This window comes from Rhinolophus ferrumequinum, chromosome 3 (assembly GCF_004115265.2).
Source record: "Rhinolophus ferrumequinum isolate MPI-CBG mRhiFer1 chromosome 3, mRhiFer1_v1.p, whole genome shotgun sequence".
NCBI lineage: Eukaryota > Metazoa > Chordata > Mammalia > Chiroptera > Rhinolophidae > Rhinolophus > Rhinolophus ferrumequinum.
The window spans coordinates 72,614,446-72,634,890 of record NC_046286.1 but is presented as its reverse complement, the minus strand read 5'-3'; the positions used below and the strand labels follow the sequence as shown (position 1 = coordinate 72,634,890).

The 20,445-nt window shown below is 33.2% G+C and overlaps 1 protein-coding gene across 1 annotated transcript in view; it reads left to right on the top strand.

Moving 5' to 3' along the window:
• Positions 1-20,445, top strand: part of LOC117020508 (triadin-like) — a 118,296-nt gene that overhangs the window by 20,429 nt on the left and 77,422 nt on the right.

The window sequence follows — 20,445 nt, the reverse complement described above, 5'->3', positions numbered from 1 at the left end:
TTGCTGTGTAACAATATTAACACAAACTAAGTGGCTTAAGATAGCACATATTTCTTATATTATCTCACAGTTTCTGTGTGTCAAGAGTCTGGGCATGACTTAGTTGGATCTTCCACTTTAGGATCTCTCAAATATGCAATAAAGGTGTTAATCAGGCTGAGGTTTCATATGACTGTGGAATGGGGGGAAGGATCTGCTTCCAAGCTCGTGTGGTTGTTGGTAGAATTCAATTTCTTGTGACTGTAAGGCTAGCCTCAGTTTCTTGCTGGTCCCTGGAAGACCCTGTTGGCTGAAGTTTGCTGTCAAGCCCTATTGGCTGCTGGCTTTAATTCATTGCCACATGGGCCTCCCAACATGATCACCAGCAAGAGAGTCTCCTAGGTAAGTCAGGTGTTACAATCTTATGTAAAGTAATCATGTACACATTGCTTCACCTTGCTACATCCTATTGGTTAAAAGCTAGTCTCAGAGCATGAGGAAGAGATTAGGCAAGGACATGAATATCAGAAGGCATATATTACAGAACCATCTTAGAATCTGTCTGCCATATTCTCTACAGGTCAGGACCCAATCTTCATCTGAATAGGTCAGGAACCTGTTTATGAATCAGGCTCAGTCTTAATATTTACATCTTATGAGACTGAGTTAAAACATCCCATGTTATTTTTATTTTTTAATAAAGGGACCAAAATATTTTGATTCAGTTAATTTCATTCTCTTCCAGCTTTTAGGTACTTGGATAATTTAATTAAAAGAAACTATAATTTTAGAAACAGGAAAAGGAATTTTCACAGTCCTAAAGGTTAGTTCACTCTGAAAATGGGAAATGCTCATGGATTAGGCCTTGTACCACTAAAAATCAGCTTGTACAGTGACCTAATTGTGAGAATTGGCCAATTCTATACCATTGGATAGGGCTTAATTAACCAGGAAATATTTTCTCCTGCTCTACTTTTTCTGGACACCACATAAATCTTTCATGCATCATTTCATAACATTATTTCAACATTTTCAAGGTCAGATCTGATTTCCTAGCTGTATTCATACTCCGGAAGTCTCACTTAGGTGCTCAGGGGCTCTTTATACTATTTTCCTTTTGCCACATGAAAAGACAGGGGCCTGATTCATTTAACCTCGTTCCCAGACAGTCCCTGTGTTGAAATAAAAAGGAAAAGAAGAACTTTTCCTGAGTTAACTTTTTTTAATCCCTAAGATTTTAGTTTAATTGATCTTTTCTCTGATTAAGGCACAGTTGTAGGCTGTCATAGCATGGATATGTCTCCTATGTACCATGTATCACAGTGACAGTTGTCCATTTATTTATATTTATATTTATTTATTTATAAATATTTATTTATATTTATATTTATTTATGTCCAGATATTTATATTTAATAAATATCTCTGTCACTTATTAGTCTTGGCCCAATAAAGGCAGAGAGCATAAAGAAATTTGTTCACCTTTTGATCCCAACGGCACAGCAAAGTGCTTGGAAAATAGTAGACACTCCATAAATCACTGCAGAATGAATGCCTATGGGAGCATATGGAACAAGAGTCATTAGGAGCTCAAAGCTCCCCCTGGGCCACAGTAAGTGATGGTATCAAGGGGTAGGAAGAAATGGAGAGGTCTTGGTTTGAAATTGTATTAAGGGAAAAAAGAATTCACAGTGAGAATGTCACACAACTGTGACTTAGCTGTGTTGCTCTTTGGTGTACTCATGTTCAGCTCTTTTCTCTCTAACTTGTTTAATACCCTGGCATTTACCCATTCACCCAGTTGTCATTAGAAATGTCATTTGTTAAATTTTATTATATTTTTGGACACCCTTAATAACTAATCCAGGTAAGGAATCATTCTGTTCATTGACAAAAATCAACTGAACAAATAAAAGTTAAAGCTGTTTGTGAAATCACTTATGGTTATCATTTTACACTTTATTCTCCCATTTGCAATGTTAATTATTAATTTTGCAACTTTAATTTATTGAAAAAAGTTGCTTTCAGGATTTCAAGTATAAATTTTGTTCTAATTATTTGGAAAGTTTTTTTATACTTTTCCATCCATTGTAAAAGCATGTACTGAGTGCTTCTTTTTTAGCAAGATAAAGTAGAAGGTACTAGTGATAGAGGCTAGTGGGGAGAACAAACAGAAATTTTATTGTAGCATAATAAGAACTATAAACTTTATAGAAGAACAATTATGATTTATGCCCATAAGGCCAGGATAACATGTAAGTAATACACCAAGTCCAGAGCATGACTGAGGGACCAAAGTGGGGAAATTCTCAGGAAAGAATTTTATTTCGAGGAGATACCTGAGTGAAGTCTTAAAGAACTAATTACAGGTCAACTGGGAGAAGGAAAAAAAAAGAGACTGATTTCCTAATTTGTGTCTTATCAATTTTTTAAAAACCTCTAATGTGATTAATAATTCAGGTGTTCATAAACCAGTTGCTTTGAAACTGGCAGAGTAGATTTCTTCTTGTTTAAATATACTAGTAATATATGTTTTAGGTAAAAAAGTAAGACAATACAGATAAGCAGAAAGAAGAAAAAGATACTCCCAATCCCATCACTTTTATTAAAATTATACAATGGTCTTCTAATTTTTTTTTCAAATATGATATGCTTGTACATTATAATTTTAAATGAAGTTATGCCTTGAGTAATGCTTTATAATTTGATTTCTTTCATTGAAGTTTTGTATCTTTTTTTATCAGTAAATGTACATTTTCATCGGCATTTGTATGACTATTGTATTTCATTATATTGCTTACTTAGCCAATTTTTTTATATCGGGTATTTATTTATATTTCTTCCATTATTTACATGACTATAAAGAGCATGGAAATGGTTACATCTTTGCTCATCGTGATCAATTATTTAAAATAATTTAAAATACTGATTCAAAGGTATGTGAATTTTAAGTTGTTGACATTATATATATATATGTATGTATATATATATATATATATATATATATATATATATATATGTATATAGGTGTGTGTGTGTGTATATGTAGTATTCAAATTTCCCCAAAAAACTTAAACCAGTTTTAATAACCACATACACTATATGATGATGTTTATTTCCATATACCTTTGCCAATACTGTGTAATGTTCTTTTATGTTTTCTGATCTCATATGAGGAAAAATAATATATCATTTTTTAAAAAATTGCACTCATTGCATAATGAGGATGAGGTTTAACATTTATTAGTCAGTTGTGCTTCTTTTGTGAATTGCCCATACATTTCAGCATAAATTTTGCCAAATTTAATGAATTTATAACCATATATTTGAAGTGAATGAAAACTCTCTTGGTTTCTTCATTTTTCATTTATTTAGTCATTTCTTCACTAAAGATATTTATGATAACTATGACATTAATGACATTTATGAGAGCCAGATAGGATTGCAAATGCTTGACATGTATTCTTTCAGGGAATTACAACAACCACCCTAGAAGATAGATCATATTAATCATCAAGTTTAAAGATAAGGACACAGAAGTATGGAGAGATAAAACAATTTACCTATGGTCAACCAGTTCATAAGATGTGGAGAAAGGATTTGAATCCTTATTGTCTGAATTCATTTACATCATAAATTGAGTCTATATTATAAGACCTATACTCTTAGAATTTTTTCTTTTCGCAAATAAGAGACTCCACATTATTTGACCATATTGACTCTTTCACAAGCTGTGTGATCTTAAACAATTTATTTAAACTTCTTGGTCCTCAATTTCTTCATCTGTGAGGTGGTGTCAATAATTACAACTCCCCCTTAGGCTGTGCTGAGGATTAAATGAGAAAATAGATTTAAAGCACTTGATGCAGTGCTTGGCACATAGTAAGCCCATAATAAAAATCATATACATACACATTATGTATAATATGAAAAATAATGTTTTATTAATACATTATGCATTATACATGCACATATGTGCACACATGTAATTCTCCCTTTCATTTTTGCTTTGTTGTTTTTCCTGCCATTAAATAATGTAATTCATTTTCTAAGATTGCCTTTTAGGTTTTTTCTCCTCTGATGTATATGGACTATTTAATATGCTGGTGGTTGACTCTTTTCACCAAATAACATTTTAAGTTGAAATCTAAAGAGATCTTAGGAATAATGTAGTGACCCCTTCCCTGACAGCACCACTCTATTTTATAAATGAAGGAGCTAACACCTGAGCCATGGTCATCCGGGTCCCTGGCTCACTGGGTGTCACTATGAGGACACCAGGTCTCTAAGATGAGAGTGTTCTGTCCTTTCGCACACTGAGAGGTGAGAGAGACCCTGCACAACTAAACTGGTACCCTTTGTCTCTGAATGAGGTAGAACAATGGAAATGCTTTCCATGTCTCCTGCAAAAGGAATAATTGCTTGTATATATCTTTCCCTAAGCTTGCTACCCTGGAGGTATTTCTGAGAAGTTCTCTAAAGCCATTCATATTTGTATGCTTTTTAAAACCGTACTTTGATACTTCATTTTTCTGTGATAATCAAATACATTAAATATAAGTTTGGTGAGGAAGTTAGAATATTAGAAATAACTGTTCATATATCCCTACACATCAGTCCTCCATAGATAATGTTAAATGTATATTCATTAAAATTGGAAAAATAGAAGTACAGGGAGATGGCTATTCACCAAATGTTGAAACTTGAATGGCAATGACGTCTTGAAGCCTGATCTAGTGGATCACCAGTAAGCGATGCTTTCTCATGGACTCCTTGATACCTACTGATGATAACATAGTGGTGCATGCGTTTATCTGTCACTTCATGTGTTTATGTGACACTTCAGTACTTTCTCTTACATTTTAATGTAAGGCTCTTTTTTGATACTTACAACAAACTATTAAGTAAAATAGAATGGGTACTTTAATTTTTTAGTCGTTACACTGAGGCTTTCAGATCAGTTACATGGTTGATATAATGTTCCTAATGCTGGAATAATAACTTGGAAATATTATCTGATTTAATCTTTTAACAAATCTGTAAAGTAGTTACTATTATTGTCCTTATTTTACATATCAGAAACATGAGTATTAGGGAGGTGAAATGACTTGTATATAAGTTGTAGAAACTTGTCCTCCGAAGTATTACATTTATCTCAGGCTTCTAAGTTCAACATCATTATTTTCACTTGCAGTTAGTAACTTTGGAGTTATATTTTGGCACTGTATTGGCACTTACCTCTTTATAGTAAAAACTATTTTGAAAGTATAGACCTGAATATGTCACTAATGAAATTAAATGTTTAGAACATAATAGGCTGTGAAGACATGGAGCAACTTATCAGTAAACTGGAAAGAGAGTTCAGTATTTCCTTGTATATATTATAAACAGAAGATCTATTGATTTTTTTCTGCATGTATAACCATGTCCACGCATATTTATTAAATAATCAATTTTTACCTTGATTGAAAGACTCTTGTTCTATATTAACACATAATGTTATTTATAAATATTTTTATTTATATAACATATTTTTGAAAAATTATACTTCATCTAGCCAATAAAATCTATAAATTATGATTTAGATGTGCTAGTTATGTTGGTTCTAATAAATATTACAATGAATTCATGACTGATAGAAATGCTAATCTTTGCACATAATGTTCAATCATTGTATGTATCATTAGTGGATCATGTACCTCACACTGGGAAACACTTGGCTAGATATTAAGATGCCTTGGGACCCTGGGGCTTCTGGGAGGGCCCCACCCAGCACTGGTGCTCTGCCTCTGCCTTTGCTGAAAGAGTCTGGAGGATTCTCTCCTTACAAAATGATTTCAAAGCTCTGCAAAGCTTTCAGAAACATTCATTAGTGGTTTCTTAAAAACAAACTATATTTTATAACAGTATTATTGGATTATTGTATTAATTAGGAATTACTTTATTCATTTTCATATATTTCTTAATGAATTTCTGCTTCTATTGTGAGGTACATGGTTTCAAATTCTGCTAATTTGGAAATCAGAAAGTAAATATGGTTCTTAGACTAACTCAACTGGGCATATAAAAAAAGAATCTGTGCTGGATGGATATTAACTTACTATTGTTGGTGAAAGCTCAATTAGGTAGTGAATATTGATATATGCCTATAGAGAAACTCAGAAGGAACCTCAAAAGACTTAAAAACTGTTACTATGTTCTTGCTCTTTATACACAAATTATATTAACTTATAAGAATATTGTGCTTTAATATATATGGAATGTATTTTCAGAGCAAGGCCCTATGCTATGTCAAACAAACATTCGGTTGTCTACCACAAAGCCTGAAATCCATGTTTATACATGGATTGTGTTTGAATTCACAAGTATGCTATTTGTCTTACTTTAGCAAGATTTTCAAAAATATTCATAGGAGAAAAAGACAGCTTATGAATGATGTGTATTTGCCAATATCATAAGTTCTGATTTACAACCTGATAATATTCAACCCTCTTTCCAGTTAATAAATAATGCGTGGTCATGGTTATACATCCAGAAAAATATCAATGGATCCTCTGTTTAAACTATATGCAAAAGTAAATTCCAGATAAATTAAAGACTTAAGTATAAACAAAAAAACAAAGAAAGTCTTGATAAAATCTAGGAAAATATATGTAAAACCTAGAGATGAGGAACTTCTTAAGTCTGGAAATGTTTAAAAAAAGATGAAAACGTTTATATTCATATATATATGTAAATCTATGAGACAGTAAATAATACCGTAAGCAAAGTAAAGAAGAAAGCAAAAACAAAGAGAAAAAAAACATACTGTATTAAATAAAATTCTATATTTGGTCAGATGTATGTATGAGTTTATGTAAATCTCATGTTTATGTGTGGATGGATTATAAAATTAAAATATTTTAGATATATAAAAATAATATAAGTGATATTTGACTGTTTGAAATAATAAAGCTTATATTTAAATTATTAAAATATTTTTCCACTTAAGTAAATTATTTCATTTTAATGTTTATAATGCCATTAAATGTCCCCCTTTGTATTTCATTTGTACTATCAGTGTATTCTGTAAATTGTTTATTCATGAAAAACATGAAGATAGACTTCAGTTTAATCACATTGATCAATGACCAGGACCCTTGAAAGGATCTATTTTCTAACAATGACCTTTGGCTTGGTTTTCTCTTTCAAAGTGATAAGTCCATTCTCTATTGAAAGTTCCCACATTAACCATCCAAAATAAAATAGAAGATTTAAAATATATTGTGTTATAAAACTATATTTAAACTATGATTAACATTTATAAATACGCATTTCTTTAGAATGCATGTAATTTTTTTGTTTTCTTTTGGTTGCCATCACTAAATGGTCTTGAATTGCATTAATAGTTTTACATGGCTAATGTATTATGTCAATCATTTCATGCTTTTTTCTAAAATACCAGCTTATTTCTCTCCAATATGTTCACAGTTCTGTCCAAATATTATATATATATATATATATATATACAAACACATACATATGTAATGTATCTATCTATCTATATATCTATATCTATCTATATAATATAAACACAAAATATATATATATATACACACACATATATGTATATGTATAGATATTTGCATGGCTTTAATAAAAATAATTATTAACATATTCATTTTGACAAAAAGAGCCAGTTAGAATGACCATGGAACAGAAAGCACCATACTATCTGGCTACTTTATTGCAAGAGACAGAGTGATGACATCTTACTGCTCAAATGAAAAATTTATTTTGTAAACAAATAAATTTTGGTAAATCTAGTTAACAATGATACATAAATCACATCCCCTTATACATACAATGAAAATATGTGTGTGTGAGTTTGTGTGTATAACTGTTAGGCATATTTATTAATAATTATAAAATGCTGAAAATTAAGATGTGACCATTATTTTCTCCAAATAGGTATCAAGTTATTGTAGTGACTGTAAATGCATCATTTCTCTCAGCAAACCTGCTTCTTTTCTTCAATATTCTGGTTTGGTAAATGATATCATCTCCCTACTCTCTGTAGCTAGAACTCTAATAATCAAATCATTGACTTTCCCCACCCTCTAATAATGATATCATTAACCCTCCCCACCCCAGGACTATAATAATTCAATCATTCAAATCCTGAAGAACCTATTTCCTGAATATTTCTTTCTTTCTCTTTTCTTTTTTTTTAAGATTTTATTGGGGAAGGGGAACAGGACTTTATTGGACTTTATTGGGGACTTTATTGAGGACTTTATTGGGGAAGGGGAACAGTGTGTACTTCCAGGACTTTTTTTTTCCAAGTCAAGTTGTTGTCCTTTCAATCAGTTTCTGAGTCTTGCTTCACTTCCTGTGTGCTGTTGTTTAAATAAGCTTTCCAAAATGCAAATGTGATCGTGTTCCTTTTCAGCTCTATCTTGCTGTGTTATTTGTTGTGAAGTACAACTTCCTCATTTCAGCAGTCACAGACATTGTAGATGGATTTTCTGCCTAAGTATCTCTAGTCTCTTCTCTCTCCTTGTACACGTGCCTTTGCCTGAAGTAACACGAATAGACCCACATTTCCACAAATAAAGCCTCCTTTTATCCTCTAAGTTTTTACACACACTGTCCCTCTGCCTGGTTTAGATGTCTTTCTCACACTAATTCCTCAGAGGACATCTTCACACAATTAGCAAACAATGCTGTGATTATGGTTTATCTGTCTGTCTTCCTCAGGAGTCTCTAAACTCCTGGAAGTTAAGACCACATCTTGTCTGATTTTATCTTCAATACTTCACTGTCATGGTAAATACTCAATATACATTCCTGAAATGAAAGAAAAGGGACAAAAATCATTATAACCACTCAATGATTAACTTTGTTTTAACAATCTTCTGAGAACTCAGCAATTTATTTCAGATAGATGCAGTACTACCTCTTTTTATAACAATATCAATTCTAATCTCATTTTCTGTAACAATATAGGCGAATATCAGTAGGAGTAGGTGCATCATTGCAATTGATGCATTTGAGAAAAATAGTGCATTTCACTTGATGATAACTTCAGTTCATCTCTAATGGTACTTTCAGAAATGCATGCTTCAAAGTAGAGATGAAAAAATCCAATTTTTGAAAAGAATGTTGCAAAGTAAATATACCAGGGAGCTTCCAGTTACCATCTCAGCAAAGGGTTCACTTCAGCATCTGTAGAAGAGGGATAATGTCAGTAAGAAAAGTGTAAAGAATCTCACATCTTTAAAAATTAGGGAGAACAGAGTCTCAGTTCATCTTTTTCATTCTCATAACATAGAACAATGTCTAGAACAAGGTAAATGCTCAGTAAACATTTGATGAATGAGTAATTTCATGAATTTTGGGTAAATATTTGAATCAATGAGTAAATGAGTGAATTGAGCTAATGTAACTTTCAGGTATGGGGTGAAATAAACCAAATACAACATCAAAGTAAAATGTCTTGACAAGTCATAACAGACTTCAATACAGAAAGACAACAGGTTTTTACCTGTAAAGAAAGAAAAAAAGTTTGGAAAGAAGGAAAATAACTCTAAACATAATTTATCATACCAAAGTTCCAGTAAAAAAATAAGATGAGGATTGCATTTTATAGGAAAGACAAAATAAACTATTTACATTTTTCCTAATGATATCTCAGATAAGTCTAACTAAGGCTGCTCATTCCCAGATCCAATTGTGTGTCAGTGATTTTAGTTTAGATTATGTTTACAATGCATGAAAAAACAAACTTGGACAGAAACACAAGTATGCTTCTTTTCTATAATGGCTTTCTAATTTCTTTTGTACTGATTATGTTTAAAAACCACCATACAGGAAAAAAGTCAAAATGAATAGTATTATGATTGTGATTGGATTTCAATAGACTCATGATTTATCCATTATGTCGTACATTAGCCTTTGGCATAACAAAGATCTGAGTTCTAAATATCTGAAATTTAAATAAGAACTGATGCTAGACTGAATAATACATACCAAAGCCAAAATTTAATTTCATATTGCTGTATAATTTTATATATCTAAATTGCATTCTTATTTTAAATATAATCACTGTTCCATGACTAAAGTAATAGAATGAAGTCATTGTTGTGGCAGAATAACATAATGATTAAGTTTGGCCTTTGTCGCTGTTTTGAGATTTTATCTTGGGCTGTGGTTGCCAATCCATAAGGTCTACGGAAATAGTGAGTCTTGTTTTGAAAGCTGCCCTTTTCATAGTTTACCTTTGCTAAGTGCAGGGAGAGATAAATTTATGGTATAACGATTTTTATGGAACCCAGTTTCTCTAAGTTGTCAACAGGGTCTTTATTCCTTTTCCTTCATTTGGCAATCGATGGAGATAGGGTAAATACTTCAGTAGGTATTTGCTATTATTTTTGCTGCTCTAGTTCCAGCTGATAGAATTGACTAAGTCTACCATTTTGGATTTTAGTCTTTACTAAGTTTACCATTTTGGGTTTAGCATTTTGGCAACTGTTTTCTGGTGCTTATTACATAATCTCTATGAGCATCCCAAGACTGGGACTGCCATACCCTGTGCCTTGCAGAAAGGTGGCTGGTCAAAGAAGCAAGGAAAATTGCAAATCTAGAATGTTATGAGTCAACAAACCCTGATCTCTGGTGTAGCACCTTAGAAGAAAGGATACCTTCTACTGATTAGTACAAATGAAGCATTTGGAGTAGCTGGGCCCTTGGCCAAGACCACCATGTTTGATTCTCTGTTACACTTGATTCAGTGTTGAAGAAATGTAGTCCCTGCTATGAAATGTGAAACCTGCTTTCAAATCACAGAAAGAGCTGCAAATTTATTCTTTCCATGTGGCTAGACATGCAGTAGAGTTGAGCAAAAGTTACTGATGACAGCATATCACTGGGCATTTCTTTAACCTGTTTCAAAGTAAAGAACTTTGTTGTTCCTAAGAATTTTTCAATTTGGGCACATAAAAAAGCACAATTGCCCATGGCAACCATTTTGTTACCTACAAAATGAGAATTCTGTCTTTGCCATATACTCAGGAGGATGTAAAACTTTTTTACTAAGATCTTTACTAAAAAATATTTATGCAAATATTTAATGTTTATCATCTCAAATTTGATTATGCTATACATCACATATTCTGTCTTGGCCACCTTTTTATACTAACACAAATAAACTGTCAAATACTATTGGCAGAGGGAGTTAAGAAAGGTTAAGTAATCAGTTGGATGTGGCACTTTCTTTATTTAAAAAATATTTTCATATTTGGAACTTTTCAGTTGTGTTCAGTTGTTCAACTGATAAGTACAATATAAATAACAAATTATTTTAGTGTTTAAAACAATTTATAAAGAGTCATAAATGCATATAATACTATGCAATAGAAGCAATTGTGCTGAACTAAGAATCTTGCCCTCAGAAGTTTAAATTTGGAAAGCAAAAGGAGACAAAACAGTTAGTCCTGTATTTAAGAGCACTTTCCAACAATACTTATAATTAACTGTGAACAAGATGGTGGTTGCTTTCTTTCTTTAGCCCTCTTCTTCCACCACCTATGAGTATAACCAGAGTTGTTATTTTTTAATAAGTAATTCTGAATTTTCTTCATCCCTTTATCTCTCTACTGGGACAAGATTTAGGACCCAGAAAAAATGAGATAAGCTATCACCATTTCTGCTCCCCCAAACTTTATTGCTATCCCTCATAGCAAAGCTTCCTGTCCCTCTCCTTAGCCCCCATTGCCACGACTCTTCAGTTATTCACTCACTCCACTGTTGAGTTACTTAGCAAGTTTTGTCCATCCTTGTCTGATCCTGAATCCCTTCCCTTCCCAGGAGATAAATCACACCCAATCCAGGTGCCATTCCAAGAAGAGCTCCCCACCATTCCAGACTCCTTCGTCCGTTGGAGCTAAAGGCAATAGCTGAGGTGCAGTGGTGTCCCACATGCAGACACTTTGGGGGTTTAGGGAAAAAGAGAACACCATGTATCCACATCGTAACAAGGCTTCACATACTGTGATAATATGGAGATAAAGAGGCTAATGCAAAATGTGCCCTTGGAACAACTACCAGAGACTACACAAAGGGCACAGGGTTCATTCTCTAACACAGCTCCATGTTTGTAACATCTGCTACATAAAAAACAACATAAGGCATTTGACATTCAGGTCAGGATATCAATTCAATATTATTTACTTAGGGTCAGTCATTGTGCTGGGCACCAGAAGTACACAACTGAAGATGAGAAGCTTCAAAGAGCTTATATTCTAGTGAGAGATCCCGAAACATAAACAGTCTATTAAGTATAATATGGTAGGTGAACACACAATATGATATATAAATGAAGTATTACAGAATTGTACACTTTGAAACCTATGTAATTTTACTAACCATTGTCACCTCAATAAACTTTAATTTAAAAAAAAAAGAAATATAATATGGTAGGTCTAAGATAAATATGCAAAGAGGGAAGTGTCCAGGAGGGACATTTAACATACCCTGGAGTTTTATATCTAAGGCTTCCTGAGAAAGCTGAGGCTTGAGCTGACTAGGACTTATCCTGTCCCTTATGGAGGCAATATACAAACATGAAGAAGCATAAGAATGTCTGCAGTTTTATTTAACAATCCAGCTGCATAATATTGAAAAGGTTTTGATGGGCATACTGAGACCATAACCAATCTTCATAGCATTCTTTAATTAAAATGGGGACATACATTTGTGCTCCAAATAACCACCTTATTAAAAAAATCTTTTGGTACTTAATGCCCATTTAGAATAAAGAATAGCACCAAGTTGTGAAAGAGATTAACAAACGTAGCATTATTGTGCTTTTTGTAATTGGTGGTGACTGCATTCAAAGCACTGAGTTTTTCATATGAATGAAAATGCAAGATTTTACCCATTAGGCATTCTGAACATTGGTTGGAGAAACACATTTCTGACTTGTTTACATCTGTTAGATTTATTGTAACAGGAGTTATGAATGAGCTGAACATCAGTTGTGCATTTTACAATGTAAAGTCTCTTCAACGTTGTGAACCTCTAAGCCTCCAGGGTTTACATTCCCAGTTATATAACCCCAATGATCATATACATGAAAAAGCAGTTTAATCTCAGTACTTCAAAATTCAATGTTCAGAGCAAAAATAATGAATGAATGGAGCTGAAGTAATCCTCCCCCATGGAGACATTTTCAAAAGCTATGTTTAAATGGAAGAATATCTGTCACTATTAACAATTCATAAACTGAAGTAGGGAAGGTTGGTAATAGAGGGAAAGGAGTTAGTTAGTTATTGTGCCTGACGCTGTGCTGAATAGTCTAACTATTCCTCATAAAAACCTGATGAAGTAGTCTTAATGTTTTTGGTTTCAGAGATGACTACTGTGGTGCACTTGCTAATGGGAGCAAAGCCAGGATTCAGTCTCAGGACTGTCCTATCAAAGCCCTACTTTTATGTCACGGTGTCATATGGTTCCCCTATACCTGATTAATATTTATGAAATGCTAGCTTAAATTATTATTTCCCAATTTTGAAGCCATGTAATATATGTATTTTAAGTTCCTACTTTGTCAGTTATGCTCCTATGCTCAAAGAGCAGGATTGGCAAACTTTTTTTTATTTTTCTTTAGAGGGCCAGGGAATACATATTTTAGATGTGGTAGGTCATATGGTGTAGGTTGCAACCGCTCAACTCTGCTACTGTGGCAGGAAAGCATAAACAACAGAAAAAAGATAATCCATAAATGAATAGATGTGATTGTGTTCCAATAAAATTGAGTCCTGAAGAGGGAGTAAGGGACAAGTAAGATGGACAGACAATGTGATGAAGTCATTTCAGACTCAGGCTACAGACAAATCACATTCAGAGGAATGAGAGGGCACAGTGTGTCCCAGTTCTCAAAAAGGTTTTGGGTTTGCCTAAGTATGTAATTGGAAGGGATGAATTATGCAAGCTGGGGTTGTCTATGACTTGGTGGCAAACTTTATACTCATGGTTTTTGTCATAGTTAGAGTTAGGTCTTGGTAGATAACAGAGCCTCAAAGGTGGAGGTGACATGATCTGTTGGTTTTGTGTCACCTGTGTAACAGCACACCTTTCACATCCAGGACTTCGTTATAGGCCACATTCCTTTACTGGCACTTACTGGGAACTATGGTTTTCCTTGAAGAATATCACATGCTTTCATTTTCAATTGGTCTTAGTCATTGTAGGAAGGGTGGGGCAGTCCCTGATTTACATTTGCAAAGACTGACTGGCTTGTGAATAAATGAGGTGACACCCATGAGTCAGCCCTCATGTGTGACAGTCACCCCTCATGTGTGACAGTCAGCCCTCCTCCAGCTCCCAGTTTATTGTTCCATCCCCAACTTTTTGCTGTTAACCTGTGTCATATTCTTAATATCATTTTTTAAAAAAATAATAATCTGACAGGGCCTTTTCTGATTATTCTTTATATTCAGAAGAACCAGAACCATCTTTAAAAGAAGACAAAACAGATACTTGAATGATTTTTAATTTCTCATTTAGGTTTGCAAATCTATTTATGGAAAGTCCACTTATCACCTATTTAATCTTTCATCAGTATCCATTGCAGGGCAAATAGATTTTGTCCTATTCACTAATAGTTTGCTTTAGGTCATAGAATTTGAGGAAGATGTGACTATAGAAAGTGCCATATGAAAAATAAAATTCTGTTTTATAGACGACACTACTAGAATAATGAGTTTTTACAAAAGATTATTCATAATATCTATGAAAAGTACAAATGAACAGTGGAATAAATTAATAAGTGGTATCATTAAAATTGTTCTGCTTTACATAATTAAGACTTAGATTTTATAGATTATTCTCAATTTCATGAGAAACAATTTGCAGGACACCAAGAAATGGTGCTATTTTGCTATAACATACATTTCAGTGGTACTATGGATCCTATGGATTCAAACATGATCATTACTTTATAAGTAAGGAATTGCAGTCCCCACAGACAGTGTAACATAATGTTCCCATATCACATATTTTGGGCTGGAATGATACTCTAAACTTATTTTTGCTTGTTCATTTGTTTTTTGTTTCAGTTATCAAACATTCCTGCTAGAGAATGAGATTTGATAATTTGGCAACAGAATTCCTCAGGATTTGTTGATAAATAGGAATGCTTTTTTTTTAATACTAAAAATATGTTATATTAATAATACTGAAATATAGGTTCAAACTTTTTTTGACATTTCACATTATAACATTCTAGACATTTATTTACACTGAAATGATCCCTGTATTATGAGTCCTGAGGGTAGTAGATTTTGTTGAGTATATTTTCTTATGATCAATCAACAGATATTAAAACCAGGATTATATTCTGTTTAATAACATTCATTGTTTAGGCATTTCTAAATTATTAGAGAGAATTTTTCTTTCTCTGGGATAAGTGAAGAAAGCCGGTATGCTTTGGAGAAATATTTTTATTGTTAATATTTTAATTTAGCAATTATCAGTTTTGTATTACATGTAATTAAATCATACAAAAACTGCAACCTATAATAAAATTTTCTCTGAAAACAAAATATCGAGAAATGTTGATTCCTTTGTCAAAAAAAAAATGTGATCTTTACATTTTAATTTATAGATGAATAAGGCATAAAATATTATAGGATTATTTTAATGTTAAATATCTAGTTAAAAGGATCTAATATTTCAATTTAGTGAAAGAGTGAATAATTTAGACAAGTAGCTTGTTAAATATCTTACCTAATTGCAGTTACTTTGAATTTTGGTATTCTGTTATTTCATTAAAATAAGTTGATGACATGTGCCTGACTAGCCTACTGTGTTTGTGTGTGTATGAGGTGTGCTCAAACAATACAATGAATATTTAAATTATATATATATATATATATATATACACACACACATATATATATTACAGTAAAAGACACATTGTCTTTAATCCCCCTCTAAATACTTCCCTTAGCTGCAAACACACTTATCTCATCATTCTTGTCACTTTCTGAAGCAGTTCTGGAAGTCCTCTTTTGTGAGTGTTTTTAGTTGCACTGTCATGGCTGCCTCGATGTCCTGAATCATTTTGACTTTGGGGAAGAGCAAGAAGTCACACAGTACCAGATCCGGTGAATAAGGAGGAAGAGGACACTGTAAGGTTTTTATTTTATAGAAATTGCCATACCAGAAGAGATGTGACACAGAGCCTTTCCTGTTGTGATAAAACAAAATATGGTGAATGCTACTGCTGAGTGCCATCCAACAGAAAGGCAGGAATCGTCAATATAGAAAGCAGTGCGATGAGCCTTAGTGACAGTGTGTGACAAATTTCAACTTGTTAAGTGCAGTCAGTTGGGTGTGAGCTACGGTTCAAAGAAGATATGTTTTAAAGTGTGCTGTAAATTATCCTCCATCATGACAACCCTCCATGTCACACATTGCTTCTGGTACAACAATTTCTGTAAAATAAAAGCATTATTATTTGTCCTCATCTACCTTATTCACTAGATCTGTCACCGTGTGCCTTCTGGCTCTTCTCCAAAGTCAAACTGATTCAGGACAGCGAGGTAGCCATGACAGCGCAACTAAAGACACTCACGAAAGAGGATTTCCAGAACTGCTTCAGAAAGTGGCAAGAACAATGGGACAAGTGTGTTTGAAGCAAGGAGAAATATTTTGAGGGTGAATAGTGGCAATGTGTCTTTTACAGTAATACTTTTTTTAATTTGAACATTCACCGTATTGTTTGATCACACTGCATATATATTCATAAAATCTGGCTTGTGTGATAATTTTTAGTTTCCCTGGAGCAGAAATGCTCTATAAAGCAATATAATTATAATTGTGATCAGTTAGGATATTAGCAATAATAATTTTCTCCTGAAAACTGCATTAGCAATTTTTTTTTCCCCCTGATCTTCTGATTCTTTTTACAACGTGCGGAATCTTTTAAAAGAGGCACTTTAATCAGGAGTAAGATCTGGAAAAAAATTGATGCTATCTTTAAAGAACCTCCTCTGATAACAAACCAAAGGTTTTAATGTTCAAATTTGAATATTCAGTGTGTTTTTCTTTTGTTATAGAAAAAGGAAATGTTTTTGTTTAATGCAAGAAAAATGATCCCTAAACTGTTTCCCGTTTCTCTTCTAAAATCTCTTCTAAGATAGAAATAGACATTGGATGGCAAACATCTTATAGAATATAACTCTCAAGCTTTGTTACTCAAGGGAAGCCTGCTTAGTAGTTCGGAAAAACACATGCTTTAGTGCAACCACAATTTTATAAAGCTTATTTTACTGAACCCACTATGGCTTGGTGATACTAATGCAGTTGTAATGCTTGAATAATCTTAGTCAAATAAAGCCTATAAAAATGCTCACTACATAGAAATAACTGCTCTGAGCAATCTAAATGTCAGAAATGTGGGCCTGTCAATAGGAAAATCCTATTCAGAGAAGCTATTTGAAATGATAGGATAGGGGATTTCACTGTTCTACATAATACTGATAGTCCCAACTTCTAGAGAAAACCTTGGACTGACTAAGAAAAGTGGCCCCTCTCTGCCAGTCTGTAGCACTAATACCAAAGTTGAATTCACCTGACAGTAAATACCAAGTAGATTCTTAGAGAATAAGGGCCTAATTTTCCATTTATTTCTTACTCCTTGAGGTGCTGAGGATATAATTTTATCTCCAGGATACTCAATAAAATTACTGCTCCTCTGCCTAGTAAAAACTGCCTAGTTAAAGGGCTAGATGGAAAAACTTCAGTCATTCATCATTTTGTTTGTATCTGCTTTTTAAAATTGTTTTGTATCAGAACTGTAATTTCCCAGAGATAAAGCCTTTTATTAATTGCCAATGACCGCTATCTTCCTCACGTAAAATTTAAGAGCAATTGTCGGGTTATTTGGACAAACAATTCAGAGGATGAAAATTGTAGGGACTAAGAAATACTCAATACTTTTAAAACTCCGATGAGTAGACTTCAGAAAACTGTTCTCTTTATCTTCTCCATTCAGTTTCCTTTCATGTCAAAGAGAAGTAGAACACTTGCCTGGTTCTATAGATGTGTACAGCTTATCAGCTGTTTCTAAAACTCAGTGAACTTCTCAGAAGAAATATGAAATATTTGTATAAAGTATTATTTGTGTTAACCTGATTGCATTTTTTTTAAAAGATTTTATTGGGAAAGGGGAAAAGAACTTTATTGGGGAATATTGTGTAATTTCAGGACATTTTTTTTTTCCAAGTCAAGTTGTTGTCCTTTCAATCTTAGTTGTGGAGGGTACTGTTCAGCTTCAAGCTGTTGTCTTTTCAGTCTTAGTTGTAGAGGGCGCAGCTCAGCTCCAGTTGCCATTGCTAGTTGCAGGGGGCGTAGCCCACCATCCCTTGCAGAAGTCCAACCGGCAGCTTTGTGGTTGACAGCCCACTGGCCCGTGTGGGAATTGGCAGCCTTCGGAGTTAGGAGCAGGGAGCTCCAACCTCCTGAGCCATTGGGCCGGCCCAACCTAATTGCAATTTTTAAATACGGGCATGGATACCTTAATGTTCTTTCCAGAAATGCATAAAGGAGCCTGAAGCTCATTTAGAAGTCCTTTGAAAGGCACAGGAAGCTGCATTTCCCTCCCTATGGATTAAATGATTAAAAGAAAAACACACAAGAAATATCTCTCTAAATTCTCAGGCTGCATTTTCTACATGCAATATGTATATTTTCTTCGTGGGCTATGTGAACTCAATTTAGAAAGAAGGTTTGCGTTTCACTCGTCTGATCTGTTCTAAACATTTCGAATAGCTTAGTGAAGATTTGGGTTCAAGTTAGACACAAGATAATAATATCCTGTTACAGTGGTGCTCAATTCTAAGTATATATTTTTTCCTCACAAAATTTCTTAAATACTTTACTTCATTAGCGATTAAAAAAAAATCTTTTTGATCTGTTTTCAATCCAATTATGGCAATAGCATTAATGGTGGAGTAACTATAGAAAGTGTTAATTCAGATTCCTGATAATTAAAGATGCACACAAATAATGATATTATATTGTAATTTTTATTTCAAAAACCCCTGGAGTACTCAATAAAATTTGTCATGTCTCTCCTTAATGGCTACATGCTCTAAAACATTCTTGTTCATATACATGTACATAATGTAATTATGAAAATTTTGAAATTATTGAATTATTACAGCTTTAACAACAAATGAATGGAAATTTCCTTATGAATAGAAAATGCAGATCTAATTGTATTTATATAAATATATGAAAAAATAAACCAGATTGATTCATGAAACATTTGCTTAAAAACTTACCCAGAGAAGTAAACTTAAAAGAAATTTAGGTCTTAGTTCTTGCATTTTCTTAAATTTCCTGTAAGTAGCTGATGGCCATGTAAGAAAGCCATTGTTTTATGAGTATAATTTTAAGGAGAAGCTTTATATCAAGTCCTTATGATTATTACTGAATACATTTACATGAAAAGAATATGAATATGGTTTGTGTGTGTGTGTGTGTGTGTGTGTGTGTGTGTGTGTGTGTGTGTTTGGGGGGAGGCATACTTTCTCAATGAAAATAAAGTAGAAGCTATGGTGACACCACAATAGTAGGATTATGACTCTATGTGTGGTAAAGCAGCAGGAGATGATTAATTCTTATGGAAGAGTTGATTTCCATGAAAATGTCTTTAAGAAAAAGAAAGTGAAAGCACACATTAGAGTCCACAAATCATGAAAAGCTAATGATTTCGAAGCATTTAGTTTAGTATTTTTTTGCAAATTGAAATAACGTGTCATTAATCAAGCCTTTTTCTATATATTTCAGTGGGTTTGTGATTCAATGTCAGTGGGGCAATTTAGTAGCAGGACCACTGGAGCTAGGTAAAGGATTTCATTTATGCACATTTGGCCCAGGGAAGAAAATCTGTCAACCAAACAAACAAAGAAAATACTTAAAAATACATTTTTAAAAAACAGTATAGTTCATGGATATTATTTCTGTCCTATTCCTATCATATTTGCTTGAAACTAGAGTCTAACTTCCAGTTGCTTGAAACTAAATCCGTAGAATTTAGGAGATTCCACTTCTAAACTTCAAACTCATAAAATCAAACAGACCTTAAAATGACTTATCTTCTTGCATGAGGTTTCCTGGGCTCATGCGGTAAAGATGGATTATTTTCCTTAAATTAATCATATTGAACCTGTCAAAATCATTGTCACAAGAGTCATCCCATGGGTCTTGTTAATTAATTTTCATAACTATGCTATCCCATTATATGTAGTGCCCACTGACATTTTGATTTGGGCTTGTACTTGTGAGACACCATGGCCAGGGTTTCCATTTTTTCTTTTATAAACATGAAAAATATAGCTCTATTAAAATAGCTGTGCTTATTGAGCTTAAAATACACGGGATGCCAAAAAAATGTATACACTTTTTAAGAAAGGAA